Below are 14,027 nucleotides of genomic sequence, written 5' to 3'. Positions count from 1 at the left end.
TTTATCTCATGGCACACATAAACTAATTACTAAAATTCTGCAGCACCCCCAAAAATATATTTTTTGCTGACCTGACAAAATATTTGGTGTACTTCTCATTCATTCACACTGGATGGCTATTGTTGTGTTGGCTGTTGTCATTTTTTTATTTGACAATCTAAGGGAAAAGTGGTCAGTGCCCATGACAAAGTAGTCAGGTATTGCTTGTTTTAAAAGTTCTTGTGGCATACCGGTTGAAAATCGCTGGCATATCCTGTTTACACAGAATAAAGGTTGGAATCTGAGGCTCTCAGGTGAACAGTTTTCCTGTGTGTTGCAGGGGATCACCCCCAGTCTGTGCAGTTCAGTTACCTACAGAAATCTGAATGCATCCCACTAGGTTCCTCTACTGCCCAAGCAGCCTCTGGCTCTGTCCTCGTGTTGGACTGGTTAGTTTCGTCTTCATGAAGAAAAACTGCAACATGAAAATATACAAAACACAAATAAGAAGTTGTAGCTGCTCCTGTAAGTCAGCACTATTATATTTCAATGCTAGATCTGACTGATATATGTTTTTCCTTTTAGCTCATGTAAATAAGAGTTGATATAAAGGAAATACCATTTAATGGTAATGGGGAAGGGGGGAAGCAGTCCATGAAGCATGCTGCATTTAATTCTGGATTTCCTCTCCCTTTCCCCACCAACAGAAAAATAAATTGTATTACTTCTGGAGGAACTTCATTATTTATTGGCCATATCAACCTGAAAGGTGGCCAGTTAGATGGTAGTTTGATTACTAAGTATCATCTTCATGGTTTATCAGCCACAAAATGAAAATACTTAAAGAGATAATTATAAAGTATACAATATAAATGTAGGTAAAATATACAAGTACATATATGTAATAAAATAAATATTAATGTAAATGCGAATGTATAAAAAGATGTAATGTAAATATAATAAAATAATGTAAAAGAAATACCTATGAATCTATACTGATATAAATAAATGATTGAATAAGTAAGCAAATGGAAGAGAATAACCTTGTGTATAAAAGAATTCTAAGTGATTTATGTTGATAATTCCCTAAAAGGAGGTGAAACATAACTGCTCATTCCTTAGATGTGGGCTGTGCATAGTAACTTCCTTCCAAAGAGTACAGTATAAGAAGAGGAAAAATAATAACTTTATGGTGGAGAAAGCTGACAAACAGTACTTTAGCCAGGTGATCACACTAAGATGGACATGGATAAAGGTGGCCTTGTTGCGGAGAAATGAAAATGACTGCCTCTCTGATTTCTTCCCCAGATCCTATAATCCCATTATAATCCTGAGAAAAGCATTGGGCAGTTGTAGACTTTCTACAAAACACCTAACTAGTACTCCTCAAAACTTGTCAAAAGCATCAACTGTTGTCAAAAAGGTAGTCTGAGACCCTGTCACAGTCTAGGGAGGAGGAAGGAGACATGACAGCTAAATGTAGTGTGGGATCCTGGAACAGGAAGAACAGGAAGAGGACCTTGGGCAAAAATTAAGGCGATTTGAAGTATGGACTTCAGTTAATAATAATATATCAATATTGGTTCATTAGTTGTGGCAAATGTATCAAACTAATGTAAGAGGTTAATGATAGGCGAAGCCAAGTGTAAGGTATATTAGGAACTCGATAATATTAACAACTTCTCTGTAGACCTAAAACCATCCTAAAATTAAGTTTATTTATTTATTTTTTTTTTAAAAGACAAGCCTATAGTTCACGTTTAATTTTCATCATGCTGGGAGCCTGAAGTCTAGAGCAGCACGTGGTGTTCGGGACTGATTGTGGTGTGAAAATGGGGCAGCTCTTCCTGGCTGTTGTCTAGTAAAGCATGGCAGCTTGTTTGCAGAATCAGAGAATGCAGGATTTCTAAATGTTCTCCCGTGGAATTCCCTACTGGCATGACTTTCCCCCTTTGCTTCTGCCCAGCAGCAGTCCCGTGAGTGGCATTTGCTGTCCTAGTTAATCAAAGGGTAGGATAAATGAAAAACTTCTCTTCCCCTCTTAAGACGTTTCAATGGGCCTGGAAATGTAGGTCAAATTGCATCACCGCAGAGAGGAGCGAACAGGAAGGTGAGTGTGCAGTGTTGCCAACCTCTGTAGATTCCGAGTCATGATGAGCCAGTGTGGAGCAGCTGAGGGGTGAGATACAGGGACTCGGGAGTCGTGGTTTTGAAGTAGTCCTAGAATATTTATATAGTAACCAGTGATTTTTTAAAAAAGATAACGTACACTGACTTTGTTTAATTTGTATCTCCCAGTCTCTGGAATTCTTTTTGTCTTTTATTTATTATTGGCATAATGCAGCAGTTTATATTAATTTAGCCAGAGAGATGTTTGAGTTGCAGAAATGATTGCCATGTGTACATTTTAAAAAATGTATTTTTTGCTAATCACATAAATCTAATAATATAGTTTTCAAATTATATGTATTCATCTGCTCAATGGACGCTTGATTAGTATATAGAAATCACAAAATATGTTTTTTTATCTCTAAGTTATGTTTAAAGAATGCTGTTCCATGGTTTTCTATTTTTTTAATGGCTGAGTCTTACCTATTCTAAGATATAAGAAGTCTCTAAATACATGTGTTTATTTTTACATATTGTATGCTACCTGTGCTTGGTAAGATGTCCAGATGTCACTGCTAGAGTGGTCCCGTAGCTGACATCGTCAAAGCATCTTGACAGTAAAATCTACTGTGCTCTACCAACATAATTGGTAGTTGATCTATATACAAATGGAAAGTCATCCCTGGCTGGTTGGCTCAGTTGGTTGGAATGTCATCCTGTACACCAAAAGGTTGCAGGTTCGATTCTGGGTTAGAGCACATACCTAGTTAGGGTTTAATCCCCGGTTAGGGCACATATGGGAGGCAACTCATCGATGCTTCTTGTTTTCCCTCTCTTTTTCCCTTCCTCTCTCTCTCTAAAATCAACAAACATATCCTCTAGTGAGGATTTGAAAATATATTTGCAAAGGTTTAGGTAGTATTTAACCTTATAGATTGAATACATTAATCTGTGAACTGTTTATAATCCAATATTCTTTTAACTAATTTTTACTTTTTATTTTGAAATAATTGTAGATTCATGGGAAATTGCAAAAATAGTACAGATAGGTTCTGGTTACTCTTAAAGTTTCTCCCATCGATTTCATTTTACCTAATCTAGTACAATATCAAAACCGAGAAATTGACATTGGCAGAAAATATGTGTATAGTTATATGTCATTTTATCTGTGTAGATTCGTGTGACCATACCACAATCAAGACCCATCACTGTGAAAATCTCCCCCTTGCTCCCCTTGTAGTCACAGTCATTCCTATTGTCCTCACAGTCCCTAACCTGGCAACCACTAAGCTGTTCTCCAACTCTATAATTTTGTCATTTGGGGAATATTGCATAAACATGATCTTTTGAGATTGGCTTTTTTCACTCAGCATTTTAAAAAAGGATTTTATTTTGAAAAGACTATTCATATTAAACATTTTAAAAAAATATTTATTTTTAAAAGAAGTTGTTATCCAGAGTTTGATTCACTAATTTTCACACCTGCATTTTTCTAGCTTGAGTATTCTATACTCTGTGTTGCTATATTTGAACAGCTGCTAAAGTCATGTGTGCCGATGTCATATCTGATTATAGCATTAACCTTATTGCCTACTGTTAAGGCCAATACCATGAAGTTAAAGGGAAAATTACCACAGGAAAAGGTCAACAAAGTAGGTGTTACAGTTGGTTACTGAGCCTGAGTAAGATAATTAAATGTATACTTGGAGTATACCAAATAGAGCAACTGACTCATATTTGTGTTCCATTTCATCACAAAAGAACTCTTCAAAGAAGAGAGACTTTCTGGAACATGTTTAAATGCACAGCAGTTGAAATATTTACATTAATTAGTTAATGTAAAGATCATGTCACAGACTTGTTCTATGTGGTTAGTGTGAAATGTCACCAGATGAAAGCCAGTGTCTGCCTCCTGTTAATCAGATTCTTTGAATGTCTTGAGTAGGAAATGGAGCCCTGTGTGTGGATGAGAGCTGGGAACAAGCAGCCTGAGAAGGAACAAATCTTCCTCAGATGCAGTGTGATGTTTTCTTACAAAATATAAAAAATACTCCAGGAGCTGTAGGAGAGCATGTTAGTGTTTGGCTACAAATATTGATATCAGGGCTGTAGGGAATCCCATGGCCAGACCCAGGAACTGCATCCCATGGCACCATCCTGACCTCTGGCAGTGAAGGTGAGGTGTGAGCACCAGCTCCTCCCTGGCCCGGAAGTCATGCTCCTGAGGCTGTCAGGACAGATTTTTATGAATGGGATGATCTTGTAACTGTGTGACTGGCAATTGGTCTTCATTTGGGTCTGGCTCCTATGTTTTACACAGTTTTCCTCCTAGATAAAAAATTATTCTTTGTAATTAAAATCAACCTCTGCATATGGGCTTAACTTCAATTGAACATCTATGTTTTATTCAAGCAGCATATGATTAAACTTGAAGTAGCTATTGGGATGGAGGAAAAGGGGAATGATCATTTATTAATCACCAAATATCTGTCAGAGACTGTTTTCAGTGTTTACACACAGTCACATGTAATTACAATACTGAAAATTGCACTCATGATACTCACTAAGTCATGGGTCTGAAATAAGCAGCATACTAAGTAATTCTTTGGCAAATAGGCCAATTTTCATGGTCAGGTTTATTTAAGAGGTCTATTGCCCAAAGCACAACATATATAAAATATAACTTAAAGATTATATATCTGTTAATTAATTTGTATATTCATGAGGCAATTTGTGAATAGTATAGACTATAGAGATGTACTACCTACCCCTTCTCTTAGCAGCTTTCTATCCTAAAAACAAGTTTACAAGTAAAGGAAAAATCAACTAACTACAAGAGTGAAAACTGCTTAACTTACCAATGCAACATATAATGAGGCAATTCATAATTAATTATCAAATAAATCAGATTGTAAATGCTGTAAATGTTCAGAAGAAGAAATGATTAGTGATCTCTGACCTTTGATTTTGTCACCTGCGAAACGTAGGTAATACCTACCTCATAGTGAGAAATGAATAAAATATGTATGTAAAGACTATTACTTAATACACCTTCAATAAATTATAGCTGTGCTGTTGATAGTAAAATTCTGATGGTAATTAGGACAACAGTAGTACTGTATTGGAGTAGGCTGACTGCCATTGCGTCCCCAAACCTCAGTAGCTGAACACTATATGTGTTGATTTCGCACCAGTCACAGCTCAGCATGGATTGGCACAGAGGCTCTTGCTTCTAGTCATTCAGGGGCAAGATTTCGTGGCTCTGTCCACCTCTGAGTGCTTGAAGCCCTCTGTATTTGATCAGCAGAGAGACTGAGGATAAAGATGATAAGGTTTGCATGGGCCAAGCCTAGAAGCGGCACGGTTTAGGACTCAGTCATATAACTGTGCCTTACCTTTCTGTTCACATTTTAGGACTCAGTCATATAGCTATGCCTTACCACAGTGAATACTAAAAATTTAGTCTGTGTGCGCAGGAAGAAGAGAATGTAGGTATAGGGGAGCATTGGTCATCTCTGTCACAAAGAATATCCAGAAAGGCTTAACAGAACAGGAGACATTTTTCTTGGATCATTTAGAGAAGTGAAACTTGTAATAGCCTGCCTTTAAGTGGCATTACTTAAAAAGGAAGGGCAGTCAGTCACTTCATTTACTGTAAGCCATTTAACCATGATAGGCCTCCTTTTCCTCACTTACCAATATTCTTCATAGGGCTGTGGTGAAGGTTAAACATGACAGTACATGTGAAGTTCTTATTGCAGGGTCTGGCCCAAAGTAAACACTCAGGAAAAGTTATTATTATTGGTGGTATTAATAAGTATGCCCCAGAGCTTAATGCTTACTAGCTGTTCATTTATTTGACTTTTTTTTAAAGGACCATGTTAGACTAGCAAAGAATGACTCAACTGAGGATATTTACATGAATTTTAGAATTCGATAATCCCAGGCCAGTCACAGGAGGTTAATGTTCCCCTGGCACAGTACTGGGGGAGAAGCCTTCTCGGCTCCCCCAGGCTCCCTCCCCTCAGTCAGCTCCTCAGACTTGATCCGCTCTTAAGAGGACAAGAGCACCACTTTAAATTACCTCCCACTCCTCCTTCCCCATCCTCAGTGTTGAGGTCTATAGGAGAGCTTGGCTGGAACAAGTGAGAGTAAGTGCCAGAACAGCTCCTTATTGCTCAGGCCTAATTGCAAGTCCTTAGTAAGACAAGAACATCTCACCCCAGGCACATGCTAACCTGGGTGGGGTAGCTGTCCAAGTCTGTGGTTCCATTAAATCCAGTTCTATTCACACTTGTCGGGCCCTGGGGACGCAGGGATGAAGTGACATGTTGCAAACTTGCCTCTAAGAAGTCCATTTAGGAAGCTAGGTGTATTGACCTGAAGAGATTTCATGTGAGCTAGGTTTTCAGGACTGGAGGTGAGTTACTTACAAGGTGGGACTAAAGGAGTTCACGGTGTGGGAACAGTAGGTGCAGAGGCAAAAAGGAATTGCTGTGGTGGGTGGCCATGGAGGGAATGGTCTTAAGCTCAGATCTAGTATTGACTGCCTCACTCTGCCCCTTATTGGCCTCATCTCTCAAGCCACAGTTTTCCTTCTGTTAAAAGTTTTTAGTAAAAGTTCTGTATGAGAGACTTGGGAGGATTAAGTGACATGATATATGTGTTAATACTGGGCACATAGTAAGTGCTTAATAAATATCAGCTGCTACTACTATGATTATTATCATGTGCTTTTGTAAATCAACCTGAAAATGTACTGAATTGACCAAGGATTTGGGCCCACAGACAAATTGAAGAACTGCTGGGAATTTTATTATATTTTTGGTTCTCTCTTAGGCTAATGGTGAAATACTGTACTGTAGTCACAATTGATGGGGAAATGGCTTGCTGACCCCACAGTTAAAAGGAAAAGGAGCCCAGTTAACCTCTGTGAAGCTTAGGAAAGAGAACCAGAGATGGGAGAGCTGGGCCACCTGAAACAGTAAGGGGGTGCAGGCGGTGGCATTGAACCCTTTGGAGAGAGGGAAGGGGGTGTGTGCAGAGACATAGATGCTCCTTTAAAAATGCTATGACGGTGAGGAGAGTCACGTAGGGGAAGGTGCTGAGACTGACGGCAGGACTAAAATATATCCATGAGCTTAGGCCAGAGGTTTTGGAGTCCTTAGAAAGTGGTTTCATCTCCCTCTTTCCTGGTTGTTTTCAAACTGTCATTGGTGTCCCTGGAGCTCAGTGGGTGCAGAAATTCCAGCTGACCTTTGAAGAGGGGGTACGTGGTAGCTCCATTGAGAAGACAATGTGTGTGGAGAATAGAGGTTCCTTCTGAAAGTCGCTTTGCGAGTGAAAACCTGCCAGAGTGAGAGCAAGGTGGAACTTGGGTAGGAGGAGTGTGAGTGAGCTAGGAACCCCATTAATTCAGGTTTCTGTAGAGCATGCCTATCACTGACATGTAACCTGCTTTTACGGTAAGACTTGTGGTTTCTCATTAGGCTCAAGGTCACAAGGAGGTAGACCTGGCAGGAGAAGTGATGCAGACAGGTGGGTGCTTTGGAAAGTACTTGCCCAATGATGAGAGGCCGCAGGATACAGCATCAGCCAGTTGTCCCCATGCAGGAGAGCTGGCTGTAGTTGCCAGATTTTTGGACATTCCAAGAGAAAATGGGAATATGGAATTTTATGTGAATCTTCCCACCTTTAAAATATTAGCAACACATTTATTTTTTTCCCTAAGATCAGCAAAGAGAAAAAAAAAGTGAACTATTTTAGTTCTCTGGACTTTGTTTGCAGTGAGGGTCAAAGAGTGGAGAGAAAAATTTTTTGCATAGCAGGTGTTAGGCAGCTCAGCTGAACACACTGCTGACTCTAGGGCCAAGCACAGTACCTGCGGTAGAGCACACGCTCAACAGTGCTATTGAATAAATAGACCAGCTCAGGAAACCTCTTGGTTTTCCGTCTTTTCATGTAGAGAGTGGAGAGAGAGGTAGCCTTCCCTCAGCTCTAACTTAGAAGAGAAAAGCAAGTCAAAGCTTGTGTTGCCCTCCTTGTAGGGCCCACTCTCTAGACTTTTCTCTTCCCTTTCATACCTCTCTAAGCACCCGGGTGCCATTCTCACATTAGAGTTCCATGGTTTGCCTAGAATTGAAGAAAACTTAAGAAATAAAAGAAAGTTTGTACTGATGTGCTTAAAAACAAGACTGACTCAGTTTAGCCTGTTGTTTTTTCCCTTTATCATGGTTTGTAGGTTTTTGCTTAATTTCTACAGACTCTATTATATAACAAAAATGTTCCAGATTGGGCCTTAAATTGCAACAAGGCTCTCAGAGTCTTAAAAGGACATAGAGATGTTACTCCTAGGAAGTAAGTCATTTTCTCTGTGAAAGGTGATCTAACACTGCCCATATAGCATTGGGCTTTTCTGTGTCTAAAGGTAATGAGAGGATTTTTCTGAACTTTTGGGCATTCCCCTGGATCTTCTTTTATAACAGATTCCAGTGATATCTGTCCTTTTATTTTTTAATACAAGAGTTTTAGCTGTCACCAGAAATCAATTCCAAACCTTTTAAGCTCCAAAGAGGGGAACCACTTTCCCTACAGGCCTCGGGGATTGTTGAGACCGTAGGGAAGGAAGCGCTTTGGGCCTCTGGGGAACTAGACTTGGGACAAGAACCTCAGGGCAGAAACTATTTTTCGTTCTCTCTGGGGCTACATGGGCTCTTGGGTCCCATTCACTCTGAGCAGCACAGTTGTTCTTCCCTGTTTGCTGACTGGCCCTTTCCTATAGATAAGAGCATGCAGGGGTGCTTGCAGCTAGACCAGAATAGACCCTCTTCATTCCAATTTCTAATTTCAAGGGGAACAAATTGAGTCTCACTTTGCGTTACGTGTCCAGCTGGCCAAAACAGGAGTTTGGAGTCCCCTAGTACAAATGTAACTTGGCATGGGGTTGAGGACTAATAGTGCTAAGAAAAAAGAGTTGCCACGGGCTAGGCAGCAACTCCAGAAGAGTAGCATCTTACACAGTCTTGCCTTCGCCCCCCCAAAAGAGTACATACATTAAATTGATCCTTCTCATGACTTTGACGAATATTCAAGTTATATTCTTTTCTTTCTTGTTTCCTTATCTCCAACATCTGAAATTTTTTTTAAAATCTTTAAGAAATTATATTTATTTCCCTAGCTGGTTTGGCTCAGTGGACAGAGCCTTGGCCTGCGGATGAAGGGTCCCAGGTTCAGTTCCAGCCAAGGGCACATACCTTGGTTGCAGGCTCGATCAGGGTGCATGCGGGAAGCAACCAATCGATGTCTCTCTCTCATATTGATGTTTCTCCCTGTGTGTCTCTCCCCTTCCCTTCCACTCTCTCTAAAAGTCAATGGAAAAACATCCTTGGATGAGGATTAACAACAACAAAATTATATTTATTGAATGATGGTTTCATAGTAGATGGTGAATGAATAAAAGCTATCAAGTTTTATATTTCTATCCTTAGTGTTCCCCAGTCTACCTTTTGAACTATTTCTCTTTCTCTTTGTAAAACAAAGTTGTTGTTTAGGCAGTTTGGTGTACTGGAAAGGGAACTATATAGCACCAAATGCCTCCGGCCTAGTTCCAGTTTCAAACCATTTATTTGCTGGGCAATCTTGAGCAAATTATGACCTCGCTTAGTCTGTTTGCTCCACTAGTAGTATGGAGATTATCATAACAGCTCTTTTGAGCAGTGTCATGGTGAAGAAAAAAAGAGAGAACATATATAAACATATGCTAGCTTTCTTCCCCTATGAAAGAAAGATTTCTGATCCCCTATTCTAAGTAGAGTAGTTACTATTTTTAAATGCTTATTTTTAGTAACTGCCACTACCATTTCCTCTAAGAATAGGGTTCCTCTTAAAGCATTTCTAAAGTATGCAGGCTGGAAAATGGTGAATTTTTTTAATGACAAATACTATCTTGGGGACAATTTCATAGCATCTAAAATCTGATGACTTCCTTGGATACTTAGGAGATATAGCTGGAATGTCCTGGCGTAAAACTGAAAAATAGCTTGACCCAGTGAAATAAGATTGAGCACATAGTTTAATCTGATGCCGGTTTTGTTCCACCTCTACCTCAAGTGTGCTCTACAGGAACCACCATCAGCGAGGTGAATAGTTACCTCTAAAATAACATATCTGTTTTTTTAAATCCTTACCCGAGAGGGCGGAAGGGGAAGAGAGTGAGAGAGAAACATTGATCTGTTGCCTCTATATGGGTCCTGACTGAGGATGGAACCCACTTCCTAGGTATGTGCCATGATGGGAATTGAACCCACCACCTTTTAGTGTACAGGATGATGCTCCAACCAACTGAGCCACCTGGCCAGGGATCTAACATAACATCTTTATTGGCTGTCTCTATCCTGGTAATTTGTAGCTGTTGAGTGATTGTTGCATAGCTATTCAATGTTTAGTATGCAAAGGCTCAGGACACATGTTAAACAAAATAGTTGGTTTTATTGGCAATAAAGCAGAAAAGGAACACTAAAATGGAAATCAGAGAAAAGTTTTAAAAGATAGAGGGCTGGGAAGTTAAGTACAAATTTGGGAAAGAAAAACATCTGGCTTATAAAGATTGTAGGAATGATTACTTTGCTGAATGATTACATTACTGAATAACAGTTTGTGGGTGAATAAAATTGAAACTATCTAAAAGAAAGGAGAGTGGAAGGATGTGATCCAGGAATAACTTAAAATCCAATAAAGACAATTATGACATGATACAGAATTTCAGCTACTGACTTTGCAAGATGCTTTATTAATATTTCAAGTCATAGAAATATTTGGCTTACCATCTCAGAGTTATGAAAAGAAACAAAAGTTAATCAAAGCAATATTCCTGTCACATGACCTTGGTGATAGCCAGTGAGGACAGTAGGAAGAGGAAGGGGATTACTGGTAAATTTTCATACAAAATCAGCTTGCCTTGTGCTTATACTTCAGCATCTGCTCCATAGCAGTGTCATTGCCCATATTTGCTGTTCTCTCTCTTCTTCTGCAAGTCAAACTTGAAAACCAGTTAAATTTCTAACTGGTCTCTTAATCTCCAGTTCCTTGACTCTTAACTCAGTGATTCTTCCCAAATTAATTTAAATAGTAGCCACATCCCACTTGAAATGTACATATACACATTACACAAAAATGCATAGATAATGGAACACATAATTTCCTTGTGCTTTTTAGGAAGGTGATTTAATTGAGTTTTTGTTTCCTGTCTGTAGTATTATGAATTGCTTTTATAAACTGTTAGATGAAAAAGGACAAATGAGCTCTCCATATAATAATCTCACTCAATGTGTGTGTGTTTTTAAATCTGTGATTCTGACAGGTTTCATAGGAGCAGGCTTTCTGAATAGCCATTTTAAAAATTAAGTAAAAACTCATTAGTGGCAAATTACACACAATGACTTTAAGCCCCAGGAGCTTTCTCTATGTACATATTAGTCATTTGTTCTTAGTTTATTGTAAATACTAGAGGTCCGGTGCATGAAATTCATGCACTCAGGGGTCCCTCAGCCTGGCCTACGCCCTCTCATAGTCTGGGAGCCTTCGGGGGATGGCCAACTGACAGCTTAGGCCTGCTCCTCATGGGCAGTGGGCCTAAGCCGGCAGTCAGACATCCTCAGTGTTGCCGCAGAGGCGGGAGAGGCTCCTGCCACCGAGGCTGCGCTCACCAGCCGTGAGCCTGGCTTCTGGCTGAGTGGCACTTTCCCTGTGGGAGCGCACTGACCACCAGGGGGCAGCTCCTGTGTTGAGCGTCGGCCCCCTGGTGGTCAGTTCGTGTCATACCGACCAGTCATTCTGCTATTTGGTTGATTTGCATATTAGCCTTTTATTACATAGGACTAGAGGCCCGATGCAAGAAATTCGTGCAAGAGTAGGCCTTCCTTCCCCCGGCTACCAGCACCAGCTTCCCTCTGGCACCCAGGACCTGAGCTTCCCTCCAGCCACCTGCAGGCACCTGGGACCCGGGCTTCCCTCTGGCCCGGCTTTGTCCAGAATGACATCCGGTCCAATTAGCATATTATCCTTTTGTTATTAGAGATAGCTGCTTAAGTGCATTGTAAAAAACCAAAAAACTGAATTACATTTGTTGTAAAATTGATAAAGTGCCTCAAATTTTAACACTTTGACATTTCAAAGCACATATAATAATTTTGTAACATCTGGTAACTAATGAGATTGTAGATTTCTGGTTAGCTTGACCCATTGTTTTATCCCTTTGCCCCTTTTCTCTGTAGATCTGAACAGAATTAAGAAGAAAGTACTTCCACAGTCATAGCAGATGAAGATCCCCCGATAAATCAATCAGGAGTTTTGGCCTGCCCTCCAAAGAAAAGGTAACTGCTCTTCCAACATAGCACAGCTGTAAAATGTGATGCTTCCGACTATAATAGAGCAAGACTTACCAAAGAATGAGACTTTTTAAATATAAAGTATTGAAGTAAGATTTCAAATTTTAAGCATAACTCTGAATATGATCTTACTAACATGAAATGACAGTGAATTTAAGAGTACAATATTATTAGATGTTTGTCAAAACGAAAACTGCTAACTACTACCTCCCTCCATTCTTTAAAATTATAGGAAGACTTTGGAGATAGGAACCCGCACCCCAATAAATCCATATTTATTTTTTCTTAGGACGTTGTACAAAGATATGCTCCTGTGTTTTTGTCCAGCTCTACCTTCCCCAGCTCCTGTTTTCTCTCCACAAGCAACATAGACCTAGCTGCTCAGGGCTGGGAAGGTCCTAAGCAAATTGTAAACAGGAATACTTCCTGGGCCCAGTACCTTTGTCCAGCCGCCAGATGGCTCTGTGCTCATTTCAAAAACAGCAGACATCATTAGTTTCTTACTACATGTTTGCCATTGTGCATTCACTATTTGGGGAGGAGGGATGGTAAGTTTCACATAATTGAAAAAGGGGAAAATATTCTGGAGAAATGCTTTATGTGTGTCCCATAGATTCTTTTAATTTTGTGTTCTATTTTAAACTTTGTAGACACTGGTAAAAAAAAAAAAAAGTAACTTTAAGCTTTCAACTAAATGAACCACTTGGTGAAGTTACAAAAACCTCATCTGTAGAGATCCTGCACAGTCAAGCCTCTATGGGCTCCCTCTCCCTTGCCTGGCCAAGGTCCTTCTGCCACACCCCAGCTGGGCAGTGTGGTGCCAGGTGTGGAACGCTATCAAATCGAATGAACTTTTTCCTGAAGAAATTTTTATTAAAAAAAAAAAGATTCATCCTCCCATGTCCTAAAAGCAGTGAGGGAGCTTACATGTTAAGATGAGGTTTAACACAAGTTATTGAAGGATAGAACGGAACAGAATCCAAACAGGAGAGACCAAAGGATGTTTATCATTTGAAATTGATCAGTTTACATATTTAGGCAACAAATGCAATGCCTCAGTCAGGTTGCAACTATAATAAAGATGGAAACATTTTGGGCAACATGCACATTCATCTGCAAAGATAACAATTTCAGACAGAAACAGGAGTGTCAGGAAAGGTGTGGCAGTTCTGGTTAGATGTTTAGAAGAACACAGTACTGGGCAGCTCTGAAGTCTCCACCCTCAACATAGGTCCTTACATTTTTCTGGCCTAAAGCTGATCGGGCAGCAGCGCACAGTATCCTTCCGTGGCCGTCCAGGTCATCACGAAGGTGACCCTCGCGGTGGGATGCCTGGGCGGTGCCAGAGAAGAGAGAAGCAGCGCTTTCCTAAATGGTGGTCAGCAGCCGGAAGTGGCGAGATTTGGGGAGAAGGTAGGGAGGAAACATTTGACAGAAGTGCCAGAGGAGCACTTTAGTCCCTAACTGTTTATTTAGCTTCTATATGCAGAGGGATTGTCTTTGAGAAAGAAAATAGTAGGTGATTTCCACAGACTACCATTATGATATCCTTTT

General features: G+C 40.0%; 1 protein-coding gene across 6 annotated transcripts in view; it reads left to right on the top strand.

The window, feature by feature from the left end:
• The window catches only part of ATXN7 (ataxin 7), a 172,852-nt gene that overhangs the window by 18,312 nt on the left and 140,513 nt on the right, over positions 1–14,027 (top strand). For all 6 annotated transcript variants that reach the window (XR_004971455.1, XM_036331671.1, XM_036331667.1 and 3 more), the window contains exon 2: positions 12,360–12,458. The gene's annotated coding sequence lies outside the window, so the exon portion shown is untranslated. The remainder of the gene's footprint in view (positions 1–12,359; positions 12,459–14,027) is intronic.

Source organism: Myotis myotis, unplaced genomic scaffold (genome assembly GCF_014108235.1).
Source record: "Myotis myotis isolate mMyoMyo1 unplaced genomic scaffold, mMyoMyo1.p scaffold_m19_p_13, whole genome shotgun sequence".
Lineage (NCBI taxonomy): Eukaryota > Metazoa > Chordata > Mammalia > Chiroptera > Vespertilionidae > Myotis > Myotis myotis.
Note: the sequence above shows the minus strand (reverse complement) of the source record. Positions and strands in the feature narration are given on the sequence as shown.